This window comes from Phoca vitulina, unplaced genomic scaffold (assembly GCF_004348235.1).
Source record: "Phoca vitulina isolate PV1807 unplaced genomic scaffold, GSC_HSeal_1.0 scaffold49, whole genome shotgun sequence".
Classification (NCBI taxonomy): domain Eukaryota; kingdom Metazoa; phylum Chordata; class Mammalia; order Carnivora; family Phocidae; genus Phoca; species Phoca vitulina.
In genome coordinates this window covers 2473171-2490722 of record NW_022589752.1, presented here as the reverse complement: position 1 = coordinate 2490722, position 17552 = coordinate 2473171, and the positions used below count along the sequence as shown (strand labels likewise).

General features: G+C 35.1%; 1 protein-coding gene across 12 annotated transcripts in view; it reads left to right on the top strand.

Annotated features, from left to right (window-relative positions):
• The window catches only part of SOX5 (SRY-box transcription factor 5), a 1002891-nt gene that overhangs the window by 339119 nt on the left and 646220 nt on the right, over window positions 1–17552 (top strand). Inside the window, exon 2 of one of the 12 annotated variants that reach the window (XM_032432685.1) lies at window positions 8809–8875. The exons of the other annotated variants lie outside the window; for them this stretch is intronic. The gene's annotated coding sequence lies outside the window, so the exon portion shown is untranslated. The remainder of the gene's footprint in view (window positions 1–8808; window positions 8876–17552) is intronic. 12 annotated transcript variants of the gene reach the window in all.

Genomic DNA, 17552 nt, shown 5'->3' with positions numbered 1-17552 from the left:
AAAAAAAAGAAGATAGTAGGAAGGGAAAAATGAAGTGCGGGAAATTGGAGGGGGAGATGAACCATGAGAGACTATGGACTCTGAGAAATAAACTGAGGGTTCTAGAGGGGAGGGGGGTGGGGGGATGGGTTAGCCTGGTGAAAACAAACTGAGGGTTCTAGAGGGGAGGGGGTGGGGGGATGGGTTAGCCTGGTGATGGCTACTGATGTAATGTGTGGTGATTAAGATAACATAATAAAATTTAAAAAAACCACCTTAGGCAGTTTTCCATTAAAGAAATGAGAATTTAAAAGCCCAGAGGAATTTTCACCTGTTCTCATGAATACATTTGTTTATTCATTTACTAAGTATTAAACTCCAATTTAAGTCAGGCACGGTTCTAGATGCTAGAGGCAAAGCAATGAAGAAAATAGGTAAGGTCATAAAACTAATTTTAGAGATGGTAAGTGCTATGCAGGAAATAAAAGGAAGAAGGGGGTAGTGACAGGTGGTGGGGGGAGGCCTCCAATTCTTGTATTTTTTCCACTGTAACCTGACTAGCTCATTTCCATACTAGTAATAATTACTTTATTTGATACATTAACAAACACTTAAAATGAAGTGGGGAATTAATACATAGGTATATTTTGAAGAGGTATATGTGGTCTATTGGAAAGAAAATGGATTATGATGTCAGGCAGTCTTGGGTTCAAGTCCCAGATCTGCCACATGCTGACCATGTAACTATGGACAATTAAGTTCAACTCAGTATCCTCATTCGTTAAGTATTAATAATGCACACTTCATAGGTGGTTGTGAAGTAAGGAGCTAGTGTAGATAAGGTATCTAATACATAGTAAAATAAGTCAATAAATGTTTTTTTTTTTTTTTAAAGACTTTTGGGTACTACACAGGAAATGAACCTGGATAGGAACCCCTAGAGGGCTTCTGTGTGCTGAAGAGAAAGATTAAATTATTATGAGGTCAGATTATTATGAGGTGCCAACTCAGAATCTTTGGAAAAATCCTTTCTTTCCATCACTTAAATAGCAGCATACAATTTGTATGAAAGTCTTTTGGTTATTATAAAAGTTATGTAGTTTATTGATTAAATGTTTAGAAAATGTAGATTAGCAAAAGAAGAAAGTAAGAAATTCCTGTAATTCTAAAATTAACATTGTAACATTTTGGCATTTATCCTTTGAGTCATTTTTTTCTCCTTTGGGTCATTTTTATATCGTGTATGTGTGCGTGTGTGTCCTTGGTTATATAAACCACAGAACTCTGCCTAGTAAACCGAATTAATATTTTCGAACATTAATATTTTCAAACAAGATTAGTGTTTAGGAACTTTTGGATGCTGGAATCACAGGATTGTGTATATGGATCTGGGCTCTGCTAATTACTAAGCCTCATTTTCCTGAACCAATTAGTAGGGAAATGATCCATAGTTTATTTAACCAATGCCCTATTGTTAGCCATTTGGACTCATTCCTTTTATATTTTATATATATATATTATATATATATATATAATATATAATATAAAAAAATAATTATTTCCTCAGGGTATAATCTCAGAAATAAATTTATATATGAATATGTGTAAGATTGCTGATACATATGATCCAAATATTTGAACCACTTCAACTTTCACTAACCACATATGAAAGCCTGACTTTACCATACCTTTCCAGCATGGGTTTTTATAATAAAAACTTGTGCTAACTTGGTAAAATTCATAATTGGATACATCCATATCTATGCTAACTTACCATTTGTGGGTCCTGTGAAATGAGAAGTTCTTCAGTATTCCTTGGAGAGTTAGGAAAGACTTCATTTGAGAAGGTAAAATAATTGGGTTGAGTCTTGAGGGAGAGCAGGTAGAGAATGGCACAACATGCTCAAGTTGTCCCATGTGTAGTGCTTGGGACAGGAGCAATGAGAATAGCTGAGGAACTTATTATAGTCAAAGTAAGAGAAGAACAAGAGTGTAGAGAAGGGCAATAGCTAGAGAAATGAAGGGGAAGGAACAGATTTTATAGATATTTAAGAGATGGGATTAGCATGATTCAATGGTTAATTAGATGTGGAAGGTGAGGGAGAGGAAACTCCCTTCAGTCTTATAAGGACTTTTTGATTAAAGAGGTCTAATTTTATATAAATCACTCCTTTGTTCAACATCTTGAGTTCAGTTAAATTAAAAAAAAAAAAACAAATTACAGTAAAGACTATCCCTATTTACATAGTAGATGTAGGTAGGCAACCGTTGTTTTGTATTTCGACATGCTGCATTACCCATACACGTCCTTTCCTTTGGGAGAACTGCTTCTTCATTCTCCGCCCATTGCAAAGGTACATAGTATAGTCTAGTTAGTCATAGAACTTCATTCTGCAGGCCATTATAAGTGATAGGAAAAGTCCTCATTTTTCCAGTATGCATCTAGGAGTAATCTTCGCTTACAACATTTTGTCTTCCCATTGAATGGTAATTAAAATTTAATTAAAATACCTGTACAGGGGCGCCTGGGTGGCTCAGTTGTTAAGTGTCTGCCTTCGGCTCAGGTCATGATTCTAGGGTCCTGGGATCGAGCCCCGCATCGGGCTCCCTGCTCAGCAGGAAGTCTGCTTCTCCCTCTCCCACTCCCCCTGCTTGTGTTCCCTCTCTCGCTGTCTCTCTATGTCAAATAAATAAATAAAATCTTTAAAAAAATAATAAAAATAAAAATAAAATATCTGTACATTCTTGCTATGGCACAAAAGATTATAATAAGAGTAATAAGATGATATAACCCTAACTAGCTACAGTAATACTCAGTGGTACTCAATGTACTAGAACCTCTTGCACTTGACATGCATTAACTCATTTAATACTACTAACCACCCTAAGGCACACATTATTATAATTCCCATTTAAAAGATGAGAAAATGAAGGAACCAAGACATAAAGTAACTTTCCAGTGGTCATGAATAAGTGCTGGAGCTAGGATAGCCAGACTTAACAAATTCTCAATAGAGGAATTGTGGTATTTTTATTCATTATCTTAAGGAATGATACTAAGAAGTAACCATCTTTTCTATAATGTTCAGCTTTACTTGCAGTTACTCAGAATTTCCTGGGAACAAACTAAGATTATTGATCTTCTATTTTTTTACTTAATAATTGCTTAATTAGCTTGCTAGTCAACTACATAATACTATTTCCATTTGGTGATAGTGATGATGCTCTATTATGTATATCTGGTAGGGATCACCTCACATCTTATTTTATCACTATAAATTCCTACTTAATAATTTTTCACCTTAGTTAATTTATTTACACACATTATAATATCTGCTGTACTATTAATTTCTGAAGTGCAGAATCCATGTGTGATTAATCTTACTAGCCTTCAGAGTAAACCAAAAAAGAGAAATTAATGTTGATTTTTGGGTTCTGTAAACTCATTAGTTCAATTATCACCTTAAAGATGAGGAAGCTAACATTGAGAAAGGTTTTGCCACCTATAAGTCGAGCCCTGAACTCATAGTCAATTCTGGATCATCCCAAAACACATGTGCTATTTATCTCTGTATTTTACCTTCTAACATAATCAATATCTGATGATAAGTACTCAGTAACTTTTTGTGGAATAGATGAGAGAATAGATGGCTGTTATTCAGCAAATCCCCAATTTAAGTTAAAGCAATGTGTGCACCCACTTTAGAGAAGGGAAGGGAGCCTTATTTAAATTTCAATAGCAGAAAATATACATGAATAATCAAACATGTATTAAATAAAGGGATTAACCACTGTAGGTTGTATAACTGGAATGGATCAAGCTGCTTAATCATATCACTCTTACCATTATGAAGTTAAGTAAATGTGAAATGGTCTTACAGGATAATGTAGCCTCTATTTTTTAATGAATTCATATTAAAATTAAAAGTTAAGGGGCGCCTGGGTGGCTCAGTCGGTTAAGCGGCTGCCTTTGGCTCAGGTCATGATCCCAGGGTCCTGGGATCGAGCCCCGCATCGGGCTCCCTGCTCGGCGGGAAGCCTGCTTCTCCCTCTCCCACTCCCCCTGCTTGTGTTCCCTCTCTCGCTGTGTCTCTCTCTGTCAAATAAATAAATAAAATCTTTAAAAAAAAAAAAAAAAAAAAAAAGTTAAATAGGTAGTATTGGGAAAGTTCAATTTTATGTCACTGAAATCTGATATTTTTAAAGTATATGTTTCCTCATATACTTACCTAGTTTTGTTTGGCAGCTAAAGTTTTATAACAGTCATTCTTAAATGGAGAATTCTAAAATCACTAAAGTATCTATGTGATTTCCAACTTTTAACGAATTGTATTCTGAGCTATTGCCATAGTTTGAATTAATAAATTTTTCCCTTCACTATCAGTGCTGATAAAGTAACAATTATACTTGGATTGTATTATAATACTTGAACTCTATTGAAAGACTAATCTGTGACGACTAGTTTAAAAGTAGAATATCTTCCTATTATTTTATTGTTGGTATTTAAACTTGGCCTGCCATTAATGTTATCTGTCAAGAAATAGTCTATCAAAATATAAAATTTCTTTTGTATTATCTTAACATGTTTAGATTTTTCAAGGCAGATGGGGGTACTTTTCCATTTAAAAATGGGAACAAAATTATATTAATGTGTCTTTGTTTTGTACTATGTAATTTGTAAAAAACTGTTTTGTTGAATTATAGTTTATATACTTTACAATGTATTCATTTAAAGCGTGCAATTCAGTGTTTTTTAGTAAATCAAGGAGTTGTTCAATATCATCACAATATAATTTGAGAACATTTTAATCTGACAAAAACTCCATACTCATTAGTAGTCACTCCCCACTCCAAATTTGCTTCCTCTGTAACTCTAGGTAACCACTAATATGTCTCTAGGTCTCTATAGATTTACCTATTCAGAGCATTTCTTATAAATGGAGTCATACAATAGATAGTCTTTTGTTACCGGCTTCTTTCTTTTGGTATCTTTTCAAGGTTCATCCATGTTTTAACATGTAGTTTATTCCTTTTTATGGCTGAATAATATTCCATTGTATGGATATACCTAAATTTTGTTTATTCATTCATCAGTTGATGGACATTTAAGTTGTTGCCTCATTTGACTCTCATAAATAATGCTGCTATAAACATTCATGTACAAGTATTTATATAGACAGACATTTTTCATTTCTTTTGTGTATGTATTTGGGGTGAAATTGCTGGGTTATATAGTAACTCTATAGTTAACCTTTCAGGAACTGCCAAACTATTTTCTAAAGCACCTGCAGAATTTCACATTCTTACATTTGATGCACATTTGATGTACAATTTCTCTACAATCTCATCAGCACTTATTATTACCTATCTTTTTTTATTAGTCATCCTAGTGGATGTGAAGTGGTATATCATTGTGGTCTTGGCTTGCATTTTCCTAATGGCTAAATGATGTTATTATCTTTCATGTGTTAATTGGCCATTTATATATCTTCTCTGGGGAAATGCCTATTCAGATTCTTTGCCCATTTTTAATTGGGTTGCTTAACTTTTTATTATAGAGTTGAAAGAGTTCTTTATATATTCTGGATATACGTCCTTATCAGATGTATGATTTGCAAATATTTTCTCCTATTCTATAGGTTGCCTTTTTACTCTATTTTTTTTATTGCTCCTGAGACAAAAGAGTGCTCGATACTTTCTTGATTGTGTACTTTGAAGCACAAAGCTTTTATATTTTGGTGTAATCCAATTTATCAATTTTTTAATTACTTGTTTTAGCTGTTGGAGTTGTGTCTGAGAAACCATTGCCAAATTCAGGGTTATGAATATTTGTGCTTTCTCCTGAGAGTTTTATAGTTTTAACTCTTACATTTAGTAATATGCATTTTGAGTTATTTTTTTTGCATGGTATTGAGGTAGGAGTCCAATTCTGTTCTTTTGCATATGGATATCCAGTTTTCCCCAAACCATTTGTTGAAAAGACTATTGTGTTCCAATAGTAATTCTCAGATGTCAACTAGGTGTCCTATCATTCAGTTCAATCTGGCACTATCTGGAATTAGCATCAGATCCCAGAAATTAAAGAGTAAGGTCCCCAATGACTGCCCTTACTTCAGAAGGTAACTGCAAGTGGGGTCCCCAGGCAATGGGTACTTCTGCCTGGCAGAATTGGCTACAAAATTGGGAGTTCTCATGACACTCCTTCAGCTTCAGTAATTCACTAGGATGACTCATCAGACTCATGAAACTGCTATACTTATTATTAATGTTTTATTATAAAGGCTTCAAATGAATAGCCCAGATAAAGAAATACATAGGACAAGTCTGGAAGTGTCTCGAGCACAGGAGTTTGTTTTTGTGGAGTCAGGGTGCACCACCCTCCCGTACATCAATATGTTCACCAACCAGGAAGCTCTCTGAGTCTCATTGTTTTAGAGCTTCTCTTGAGGTTTCATTACATAGGCATGATTGATTAAATCATTAACCTTGTGATTAAACTCAATCTCCAGCCCCTCTCCTCTCCTCAGAGTCTGGGATGGTAGGATCCTGAAAAGTTCCAGTCCTCAAATCACATGATTGCTTTTTTTCACAACCTCTCCCATCCTGAAGCTATCTAGGGGCTCTGTTATGAGTCAAGTCATAGCATAACAAAGGCATATCTATCACTCAGTGAATTCCAAAAGTTTTTGAAGCTCTGTGGCAGGAAACAGGAAGGTAGACCAGATTTCTTTTTCTTTCTTTCTCTTTCCCTTTCTTTCTCTCTCCCTTTCTTTCTTCCTTCTTTCCTTCCTTCCTAATAGTGTTTTCAGTGAATTCCTTTAGATTTTCTAAATAAAAATAATATTATCTATAAATAGATGGTTTTATTTCTTCCTTTTCAATCTGGATTTTTTAAATTTCTTTTTCTTTATTAACAAACCTGGCTGTAATCTCCAGTACAATGCTGAATAGAAGTGGTATGAGTGTACATCCTTGTTTTATTCCTGATCTGGGGGGAAACCAGTCAGTCTTTTACCATTAAGTATGATAGTTGTAGGTTTTTTTGTAGATGCTCTCTGTATTAGATTAAGGAAGTTTTCTTCTATTGCTAGGTTATTGAGTGTTTTTATCATGAAAAGGTGTTGGACTTTTGTCAGATGTTATTCACATCTATTGAATGATTGTATGATTTTATATTTTATTAATATAGTATGTTCCATTATTTGATATTTAAATGTTAAACCAATTTTATATTCCTAGGATAAATTCCAGCAGGTCTTGGTGTATTATTTCTTTTTACTGTTTTATATACTTTAAAAGAATTTAGGTACTCCAGAAGTCACCCAAAATTATTGAGGCTTTTAAAAATGAAAAGTCTTTATAAACTAATAATCAAAAGTTATGCAAGTAGTCTGGGCCTAGATCACCTCCAAACCTGTGATTATGGTATGTAAGACCAATATTCTAGAAGTAGAATTCTATTTTCCTAAAAGTATCATTTTTAAGTCTTTTTAAAATACCAACTACATAATCCAGTTAATGACACAGGTAACTCCACCATCCCAGGGCATAAAATTTATATAATTTATATTTATACTATTTAATAATCATGGTGCAGTGTCACAAAAATCATGAACACATGTTTAAACATTTTGAAACAATAGAACTAAACATTTTGGGGACCAAAGCTTAAAAAGGTAGAATAGGTGATGAACTTATCCTTATAAAAATTATTCTACATCTGTAAGGAAATAATAAAATCATGATAAAATAGTTGTACGTATTGATTTTGGGGGGATTTCTGAATTCATGACAAAATGAAATGAAACCATTTTATAGATCAAGAAAGTAAGCTTCCACAAGGGTTGATAAATTTCCAAAGGCATATAGCTCTTCTGTCATAGGACCAATGATTAAACCATGGTCTTTGAGTCACCTAGGTGGCTCAGTCAGTTTAGCATCGGACTCTTGATTTTGGCTCAGGTTATGACCTCAAGGTTGTGAGATGGAGCCCTACTCTGCACTGGGCATGGAGCCTGCTTAAGATTCTCTCTCTCCCTCTCCTTCTGCCCCTCCCCCCTTCCCTCTCTAAAACCAAACCAAACCAAAACCCCCCAAACCCCCAAAAAACAAACCTGGTCTTTATCACACTGGAGTATGACTATGAAAGAGCAACTGGGTATAAATAAGGTGTTTCTGCTTTTATTTTGCTGTTTTTATTCGTACTGTTTTTAATCTAGAAATTATCCAGTGAGTTTGTAAACTTTTATTCTTATACAACTTACTGTCCTAGTATAACATAGCACTGTGCCCTGATAAGTAATAGTCTGTATTTAATAAATCTTAATGCCCATTAGGATGTTTTCCATAGTACTCTAGCTGTAAGTAATGTTGCCTTATAAGTGTATTTTAAGTTAACCATCAAGGACTATAAAGAAGGTTACAATTGTTTTTCTCTATAAAACTAGGCCCAGGGTTCATATTCATGCATGTGCTTATATGAATAAATTAATAATATAAAGATTTTTAAAAGCGATTTAATTGATATAGCTCCAAAATAACTGGTTCGCATTTTTACATTTCAACTGTCATTATATCTTGACTGTCATTTATAAAATTTGTTTTTTAGTTGTTCATTCATTATTCATTCATCAACCACTAACTGGCACAGTCTTATGCATCTGACTGTGTGGCTGTGAATCTGATCTAGAAAAAGTTGTTATGATTAAATTATTTAATATTTCTTCCAAAGTTTTGTAGTAGAAACTTTGTTTAACTCTACGACATTTAGAATTACTTTGATTTCTCACTACTTTTCTTTCATTTATTTTATTTTATTTTATTTTTTAGCTTTGCAAGAAATAGATAACATCAAGGACATCGGGAGTGGGAGAGATTGGACTGGGAGACTCAGCAGGTCAGGACATTTGTTTATCATTTGCTGATCATTCTTTTGCCATCAATTCTAGAGTTCTCAAGTCTCTTGCCACTTGTTTATTGCTTGGACGTGCTTACTTGGAATGTTCTCAGTTTTGCAAATCATGACTAACACCTTTATATAAAAAGTACAGCATTTGGGTATCCTTTTTTTCAGGATTTGAAGATTTAAAAAAATACTTCAAGTAATTTTTCAGGAATAGAAGAAAATTTCTTACCTAATAAGTTATATAAATACCCGGATTTCTATTATTCTCACATAAACTGTTTTTGAATGAAGATTTCTTGATAACTTTTCCAGAATCAAAACTTTAAACATATAAAATGTTAATAAGTAATTGTAGTAACATTAAGTAATTGTAATAACACTTGGGTCATGAAAGTCATTTCCTTTCTTTTCTGCTGTATTCTCTGGGCTTGGATCCACCTCTAAAAGCTCTTGACACTTCAGAGTCAATCTATTTGCTTACATTAATCTTAACTACTGAATGTTGACTACCATGTGTAAAGTGAAGTTTAATTAAAATACAATTTCTATGTAAATGGAAAGATCCAACAGTCAAAGGGTCTACTATGAGTATTTGTCACCATTGTGGAAAGTTTAGTGTTAGTCCCATTCCTCTGTCAGCTGAAGCCATGCTGGCCTTTGGGATCTCCATTGCCCTGAGTGTCCCCATGAGTGACTAATGGGTTTGTGTTCATCTCCTGCTTCAAAGAAGTCTCCCAGTTGTCTTGAACAGTGGTTACATCTCTCAGTATAATTGCTTAGTTATTTATAGAAGCTTGGGGATCCTTTACCTCTCTGTCACGGCTATCACTTCCACAACTCTCCTGGAGTATAACTTAACTCCTCCACATCCAGGTTTTTTATAGAGCAACTTCTATTGGGTTTTTTCAGTTTTCATCACAGAGGGATAGATGCTTTTGTCCTTCAGTCTGATCACATCTCTTCTAGTAAAAAGTCTTATTCAGAAAGGAGCTAAGCTTAAAGTTCTTCTGCCTGGATGATTCAGGGATTTAGTTATTTCTTAGCATTAGCATTAGAGACCAGACAGATTATTATTGTTATGTATTGAGAGAACACTAGCCTCCAGCTTAAAGGAGAGATAATTTCAAGTATATCTTGATGCAATGCATATGCTCAAGTCTCTGTTCTTAGCTAACTTAGGTATGAGTCCTGCAAAAAAGTATAAGTAGACCCATGCAGTTCAAACCCACGTTGTTCAAGAGTCATCTGTATATGTTAATAAAGATACGTACTAAGAAGTAAATATAGCAGAGTAAATAGAGAATGATGGGAGACTGTTTCAGATATGTCTGAGGAAGGTGTTTCTGTCAAGGAGTAAATGAAGCACAAACCTAAATGGAGAGAGGGAACCATACCGATATAGATGGGTGAAGAGACACTCCTTATACTTGGTATGTTGAAAGATTGTCAAGAAAGGCAGTGTGGCAGGGAAAGAGTAAGGAGTGGACAACTAAGAGTTGAGAATGGGAAGGATAAAGTGGTGTCTATCATAGAGAGCCTGGTAGAGCTCAGTAGGATCTTGACTATCATTCTGAGTGAGATGGAAACCATTAAAGAGATTTTAGCCAATAAGGGACATCACGTGGCTCACATGTTTTAAGGATCACTCAGACTTACTAGGTATGTAAAGCATTTTAAAATTTTCTCTTTAGATACAGAATATAAATTATGAATGAAAATAGACTTAAATTAACAATGATCAGGGCAATTGTCTGATCTGGATAGATCAGGATATTGACTGATGATTGTGTTCCAGGAGCTAATGTTAAATAGTGCAGCTCTCATTTTTCTTTTCCATTTCCTTAATTTGCATAATTCTTTTGAATTTGAATCGTGTTTTTTGGCAGTGTATAATAACTTATTGTTTTATAATAGGGACATTAATGACAATGATATGTAATATTTAAAAATTATGTGCATCTGACTGTAGCTTTGCATACTGATTTCCCCATTTGTTTGTCATTTATAATTTCAACGAAAACTACATAGCCTTGTCTAAGTCCACAAACAAGTCATGAATTTTATCTTCTATTTGTATGGGAAGAGGCTTGAAATTATGTGATAGTTTTATTACAATTATCACATGATCTATTGGACTATTTATGAAGAGGAAGCATGGAGTATTTAAAAAGAAAACTTAGTAGGATTTAGAGGGCATAAATTCTGGAACCAGCTCTGAAACTTACCAGCTGAATTGGGGTCTTAAACGGTTTGCCTAGAAGTGATCAACACGGCTTCCCCCACAGGGAGAAGCGTACTGTTACTGTTATCTCTGCAGTTCTTTTACAGTTGTTAAGCCAGTGTGCACGTACTAGATGGTAAATAAAAATTGTTTGAATTAAGAGTTGCCTACACTAAAGGTGGCCATTTTTAATATAAATGAGAAAATAAGGGAGATTATCTCATATCAGAGGAAAATCTCCATATTTATTTTCATAAAATTTATCAGTTAAGAGAAGATACTATTGATACTTGGAAGGAAGAGTTGCTTCTAAAATTCTCACTACTATCCTGTAAAAGCATCCAAGTAGCATGAAAAGAGGAATTTAGGGGTTGCCTTCTGTTATCAGTCTTGTGGCAGCAGTTTCCAGCTGCCAAATAATGGTTTACCATAAAGCTTTCAAACCTTTAAATCAATACGTTAATAAACTGTTTTAAAATGATAACTAAGCTTGTTTCTAAGCTTAGATTTCCATCATTTGGCTATCAGAATATTCATGCAATAAATAAAAATTTTTACTTATTCTAAATTCTTGGCTTTTTAATTGTAAGAATCACCTTTATGATTAAATGAGAAATAAGGAAATTATTCTGTGAATTATATACTGAAGGAGAGGGCATGCCTACCTCAACTTCACATAGACACCTGCAATTCTCCTTGAATCTGGGGCTGATTCAGGTCCTTCTCTGCCATAGGCAGTGCAGGAGGTTTTCCTTCTCCCAGAAGGGCCAATTCCTCCACCTATGCTTACGCCTCCCTTCATTTGGCAGTTCCAGAAATGCTGATTCTTCAGCATAAAGAAGCTTCAGCTTCTTTACTGGAAGCTTTAATATTTACAGGTGCTGAAATTTCCCACCTTAAAATAAATAATTGACAAAAACTTCCCTTTGATCCTACTTCTTTCTCCAGCCACCACTCCCTTCATACATGTTTCCTGAACTTTCAACTTCCTGCCTCCGTTTTCTTTCTTCCCACCCACTCCCAATCCTCTTCACTTCTATCATGCCAGGTCTTGCTAAGGTATCAGTTACTTCCATCACACTAAATCCAAATGACAATTTTTAGTCATTATCTTATTTGGTCCTTGAGTTCATTCAACTGCCTGAATGACTACATCCTCCATCACACTTTTTTTTTTTTTTTTGAAAGACTTTTTTCTCTTTGCTTTTTGATGGGAGTGAATCTGTTTTGTTCTTTACTATAACCCTAACACACCTTTCAAAGTGCTTTGCTTATAGCACGTGTTGAATGAATTTAGATTGAAGATCGAATACCAAATATTATAATGTGAGATATAATGTCATAAAGACTAGACAAGAGCTACAACGTAACATTCTACGAGGGTTCCTAGGGAAGAGAAAGAAAGTTTCATTCATAGACAAGAGGGCGCTTGAGCTGGGTCTTAAAGGATGCATGTGATTACCCTAGCAGAGATCTTAGCTACAGGGGGAGAGGGGAAGATTGCCTAGTATATATTTAAGGTCCTGGTGTCTGAAGTGTCTCTGGGCTTGAGTAAGTTTTCATGCAGCACAAGGTATACAAAAAGGGAATAATGACTGTAAAGATATGTTGAATTCTTTACAACATAAAGAGACTTTACAATTCAAAGTCTTTAAAGAGGACATTGACTCTTACTTTGGTGATTTCACTTTTAATTCAACATGACTTGGGAAGTTATTGAAAATTTTTGTTGATTTGTTTAGAGAATATGGGTGATGATTAGGTCTGTGCCTTGTATTAATTAATTAATGTGGTGGCAGTATGGGATTGACTGAAAGGGGAGAGGTTACAAGGGGAGGAGAGGAGACCAGTACAGTCATCAAGCAAGAGATCCAGAAAGCCGGGATCAAGATAAAAACACCTGGGGACAAATACAAGCAGAAATTCAAAGATGGAATCAATAGAGTTTAACTTACTAGAGCAGTAAGGGATGAATTTAAATCTTGAGTAACTGAAATAAAAGTCATGCAAATCATGGATGTAGGAAATGAGAAAAAGTTAGTTGTTTTTACTTATTTACTTACATTTTTGTTAGTGGAGAGACACGGATTGTTTTGAGAGTCTTAACATTTGAGATGCCAGTGTTGATATATTGAAGAAGTATCCATGCAGAGATTCTGGAACATGACAGGAAAGTTGAGGATGAAGCTATACGAATTTAAACTTGACAGCACAAGTTTCCTCTTTAGTGGAAGAAGGGCAATCCAGGCTGAGGGAATACACTGAAAGACCAAGGGTCTGAATGCCATGTGGAATTTTGGAGAAAATCAAATGGAATAGTCAAAATACAAGAAACTCTGAAGTTTGAATTGTAGTTCTGCTGCTTGACAAGCTGTGTGGTTCTGAAGTAGGCTTTGGTTTATTTATTCATTTATTTATTTTTAATCTCTGCACAGGCCTGGCCTGAGTGATCTGCAAATAGTAGACACTAAATGCAGGCTTTATGGGCTCAATGGAATATAATCATTTCTGAATTATAGAATTTTTTGAGGTATTGAAAATTATTTAGGAGTCCATTCATTTGATTGTGCATTCATTCATGTATTCTCATTGAGTCTTAACCTGTGGCAGGCAATTTTATTTATATTGCCTGACTTTTTCTCCATCCCGTACTTGACTAGAATTTTCACTGGTTGAACTGAGCATATTATTCTCCGTCAGCTACAGGAAAAAAGACTGATTTAGATCTTGTCTCTCTATGGCATCATGCCTTTTCCACAGCTCAGACCAAGTCTCCTCTTCCTTGAGTTCATTGGAGTAGCTATAAAAGGAAGTGATGGAGAATGTTATTCTTACTTGTGCAATAACAGGAAGTACATTCATTGTGCTGATTCCTGTAGACACATAGAGTAAAATATTTAACTCACGGATGATTTAAATCATCCTCCTTAACAGTAGTTAAACATGCTGATGTTATAGAGATCTGACAAACACAACTATTATCATGTGACTACTGAGAAGAAGTTTTTGGTCAGAAGTGCCAGTCAGAGGAGGGGAGCCCTATCCCCGAATGCTGAATGAGTGCTTGCCTGGGGTGTCCCCAGGAACAGGAGCTGACACAGGTGTTCAGAACAGTTGCTTCCTGCTTCCCATCAAGAAAGATGGGGGGTTCTTAGCACTGCTGGTTTGTGGCACTCAGCATATTTGGCAAGCAGTCAGCCCTGGCTGTGGATTTCCCTGGGGAAAATAAAAGCCACAGGGGAGTCATCAGTGTGACCTTCTGCTGGGTAGTTGGCACACAGTTGCACCACAGGAGGGCTTTCAGTTGTCATTTTCTGAACAGGGAGATATCAGGTGCTGTTGGAGGCTCCCCATTCAAGGTGGGAAGCAGAGAAGGAAAAAAAATATTGCACAGAAGCTTACCAAATAATTCCCAGTCATGAAGCTTAACACCAGCTGATCTGCTGATAAAAGGGATTTTTTTGGGGGGGAGGGAGGGAGTTTCTTTGGTTCTGTAAGCACAATTACAAGCTTTCCTATTTAAGTCTGACCCATCATATTGAAATGCTGTCACTAGTATCATTAGCAAGTAAAGTGTTGATAACATAGTCAAATGCACAGCAGAGTTCTGGCTCTTAAGTGTCTGGACTAACTCCCAATATTAGGAATAGGAGTCAAACTGCCATCACTTTTCCTGTGCTAACAGACGCCCTGCCATTAGCAGTCTGAAGGCAATTTTAATAAAATACATAGCCCTGCTGAGTTGGTCTCAAAAGATAAATAAGCAATGCAGAAAAGAAGCTTTTGTTTAAAAGTAATTATTTAAACTATGCATTACAGGTAATTTTCTTTTACCAGTAAGGCAAATGCTATCAGAATTTCAATAATGATTTGGTGGCACTTACCTAAATAACGTGATATTGTCATTTCTAAGAGTTAAAGCATCGCTTTATTTTCACTTATATACAAAATGAGGGTGAATTGGATTCAGGTATCCTGTGCATTTGTTTTACAGTTTATATTACATTTTTTTTTTTGGGTGAACAGTGTTGTATTCTTAGACAGATTTATGGAAATGTAGCAAGCTGGTGATAGAGTTCTGGGAACTGCAGACTTGACTTCCAAACACAGATTAGAACAGGAGGGCAAGGAACATCTTTTTATTTTTCCTTTGCTGTCAGAAAGGAAATCACATTTCAGTCTTTTAAAAACTCTTTTAAATAAGATGCTTGCACATAAACCACAGTCACAAGGGTATAATAAATGTGTGCATGGAGCAGAGGAGCCAAAGCTTTGTTTGCCAAAAGGTAAAAATCTCAGAAAGCTTTTTCAGAGTCTATTCGCAAACCATTAAAACCACCACCTTTCAAGAATGAAATCCTTAATATAGAATTAGCTCTGGTCTCACAGTAGGCAGAATAAAACTTGCCTATGTAAGTGTGTTGTAAGTTGCATCAGGAAGGCTTCTATTTCCATCTGCCATCCAGGAGAAAGGTAAGCAGGATGTGCTTTAGAATGAGACAGACCTCAGTTCAAATCCTACTCAAATCCCAAGTTGGTTTTTTTTTTCCCCCATAATATATCACCTTAGACAAGTTATGTGTCTTCTCCAAGTCTTTGTTTTCTCATCTATAAAATGGGGTAATACTAAAACCAACTTTGTATGATTGTTATCAGGATGAAATAAGACAATACATGTAAAACATGTAGGATGTTATATGGCATAGAGGAAGGACTGAAGAAATGTTTCTTTTTATTTTAATGATCTTTTAACAAAATTTCATCAGTGTTATATGTTGATTGTGCTAGGAGTTGAAATAAACATGTTGCTGAATAAAGTCTAATGTAAGACAAACATGTGAGCAGATAACTGTAATACTGTGTGTCAATTGTAATATTGGTATGGCACTTGGGGACATAAAGGACGCAGGGCTTAATCTTGGGAAAATTACTGCAGAATCTTGGTTTGTTGAGCTTTCAAAATGAAGATGCTAAGCTATATACTTCTATCCTGAGCTGTTGTGATCAAAGGCAACCAATTTTTTTGAGTGATTTTTTCCAGCTCTTTGTTCTTTCTGTTCTTCTTCCTTTACATTTATATAAACCTTTTCTTTGATTGTTAGCACCATGGTTAGATAATATCTATAGTTAGAGAGAAGACGTAAACATAAATCAACCACTCAAATGTTGCTCATCATCTGTCCTAAAATGATATGGGGGAAGAGATAAAAACACAAGCTTTATTCTCATACATTGCTAATGGGAATGAAAGTTGGTACAAATCCTTTGGACAAGAATTAAGTAATATTTAACAAATTTACATATACATACCATTTAACCCAACAATCCTATTTCTGGGAATTTATCCTGAAGACACCTTCAACAATATGAAAATCATAAGCTCGAGGTTATTGATTGTGACATTGTTTATAATTGTAGGATATTAAAAACTACCTAAATGCTCAGGAGAATAGTTGAATATACTAATACGCTATGGCATCTCCATATAGTGAGGTACCATGCAATTGTAAAAAGAATGAATAGATATAGAGTAATTTTCAGGCTATACTGTCAAGTGTAAAAAGTGCAGAAGTACATTACCTAGAATGAAAGGGAAATAAGAAAATATACATATATCTGCTAATTGGGGCAAACAGCTAGGAAAGAAACACCAGAAACTCATAATGAAATTGGTTACTTACAGGGGTTGGACTCAGCAAACGGGGATTGAGAAAATGGAAATAGGGTGGAAGGGGTGATGGGAGAGTGACACTTATATGAATGCTATCTATATATCCATCTATCTATTTATTTTTGTGTAGTTCTGATTTTTGGAATTGTGTCAATGTTTCACATACTCAAAAATAAATAAATAATTAAAATGAACCAGGGTGTTCAGGGAGCCCCTCATGAAAAACAAATGGACAAACAAAAATATCTAGTAAACTTAACTATATTTGTAAGAATTACAAATGAATGGGGTAGGGGAAAAAGAGCTAATTTAAGTAACTTTGCCAAACAGACTTTATACGCTAAGATTCTGCAATTGGAAAATTTGTTTTCACATGATATAAATTAATGACTCTGTTTTTTGTAGGGGTCAGAGTTAACATTTCTGAAACTGCTTTTTTTTTTAAGATTTTATTTATTTATTTGAGAAAGTGAGATAGAGAAAGCACAAGAGGGGGGAGGGTCAGAGGGAGAAGCAGACTCCCTGCTGAGCAGGGAGCCCGATGCGGGACTCAATCCTGGAATGCCAGGATCATGACCTGAGCCGAAGGCCGTCGCTTAACCAATTGAGCTACCCAGGTGCCCTGAAACTGCGTTAAATGTGTTGTAGGATTATGGAGAGTGATGACTATTTTTCTCACTGTAACAGAAATGAAGAGGGCTAGAACAAACCCTATGGTGCTGAATTGGAAACTGAGATATCAATAGGAACTCATGATATGTGTGTGCATATATACA